Here is a 2147-nt window from a genome sequence, read left to right as displayed (position 1 = left end):
GTTGCTGGGATTTTGAACTCGGGATCTCTGGAAGAACAAGCAGCCAGTGCTCTTAACCGCTGAGCCATCTTTCCAGCACTTGAAAACGTTCTTAAATCAAGACTCATTCTGAATATGCCTCTGAACTTGCCTTGGGAAGGGAGGCTTCACAAGCACCTGTTCCCAAAACACACATCTGCACTGAAGTCTGGAGGCAGCGAGTAAAATGCCTGCCACACCCCTGAGCCCCCGGAGCCATTAGGTCTTGACAACTGCCAATATCCTAAAACCATGGAAGGATCCAGAACCTAACCTCCTCACCCCACTCATATGCGCTTCCTCGAAGCAATACTGTCATAGTATCCACTGAGGAAAACAGCTCCGTTTTTCAGGAACCAATGGTTAACCTACAGAATGGGGTACGTCCATTCAATAGAATAGTATTCAGCCAGGAAAAAGCATGAAGGACTGACTAATTTCCATTATGCTATGAAAATGCTTAAAAATATTTTGCTGAGTATTTTTTAATGAAATGCCTAGGATAGGTGGTTCTATAGAAATAAAAGGCAGATTGGTGATTAAAAAAAATAAAAAAAGACTGAAAGCCACTGCTGAATGGTCACAGTGTTTACCCTGGGGCCAGAGGAGGTGTTTATCGAGGGACCAGAGGAAGAATGGTTGCACACACCGTGGACATTCCATAGAAAATTAAACTACACACTTTACAACAGCCAAAGTGTGTCATGTAATCTGCGGTCACACTGGGGCCAGGGATGATTATGACTTTCCAGATGGCCTCGAACAGGTCAGCCTGCCTTTCACCTCCAGAATCGCCATCTGCTTGAAATATCACGCTAACTTCATGGGGCTTTAGTGGGGGACAAAAATATCTGGCAGAAGAAAATAAATCCATTACGGCTCTAAAGGGCTCCTTCTGAGCAAGAGAGAAGTGCATACCTAAAATTCCAACACTCTGGGGAGCTGAGGCAGGAGGATTGCTGTAAGTTCAAGGCCACAGCCTGGGCTAAGGGGACAGATACAATAGCTATATGGATGGGGTTGCAGCTCAGTAACAGGGCACCCTGGGCTCCATCCCTCACCACCGAAAACAAAAATTCAGGACTGGAGAGATGGCCCAATGGTTAGCAGCACTGATTGCTTTTCCTTTGGACCCAAGTTCAATTCCCAGCACTCACATGGGGCTCACAATTATCTGTAACTCCAGGTCCAGGGGACCCAATGGCCTCTTCTGGTGGGTACTGCACACACACGGTGCACAGACTTACATGAAGGCATAACACACATAAATCAAGTTAAATTAAATAATAAAACCTTTTAAAGTAAGGGAGATATTAAAATCGAGTGGCTTTTGACCCCCCCCCACTTCCTTTACAGAGAGGAAATCATTTTCAAAGAATTCCCACACATCCAATAGGCCCTGAGGACAAGGCTCAGTACCTTTGTCCCTCCCTGCTGGTGTCTCTCACCGTGGTCAAAAGCAAGACAGAAATGGGGGGGGGGGTTGGGAGCTGCAGCCCTTGCTGCCATCCTGAGAAAAACCCAGGGACAGGATGAAGCCTTATGCAGTGCAGCGTGCAGCTCAGAGCACACTATTTCTTAGTGTCATTTCCTAACCCCACAGAAAGAAAGAAAGAAAGAAAGAAAGAAAGAAAGAAAGAAAGAAAGAAAGAAAGAAAGAAAGAAAGAAAGAAAGAAAGGAAGGAAGGAAGGAAGGAAGGAAGGAAGGAAGGAAGGAAGAGAGAGAGAGAGAAAAAGAAAGAAGGAAGGAAGGAAAGAAAAGAAGTAAAGAAAAGAAAGGAATGAATTAATATCCCGGCTCACCTTTAATCCCAGCACTTGGGAGGCACAGGCAGGCAGACTTCTGAGTTTGAGGCCAGCCTGGTCTACAGAGTGAGTTCTAGGACAGCCAGGGCTATATAGAGAAACCCTGTCTTGAAAAACCAAAAGAATGAAAGAAAGAAAGAAAAAAAGAAGGAAAAAAAGAAAGGAAAGTATATGCATGAAATACTAGAAATAGTGCTAGACTCATGGCTTTGTGGCCACACCTCTTGAGACAAGGTGATCAGTGAAGCCACCCTGCTCCAGGATGGACAAAGACAGGGCCAGCCCATCAGGAGGAAGTGCCAAGTCTGAAAGATAAGACAAAA

This window comes from Apodemus sylvaticus, chromosome 22 (genome assembly GCF_947179515.1).
Source record: "Apodemus sylvaticus chromosome 22, mApoSyl1.1, whole genome shotgun sequence".
In the NCBI taxonomy this organism is placed as follows: domain Eukaryota; kingdom Metazoa; phylum Chordata; class Mammalia; order Rodentia; family Muridae; genus Apodemus; species Apodemus sylvaticus.
This window is presented reverse-complemented; position numbering follows the sequence as displayed.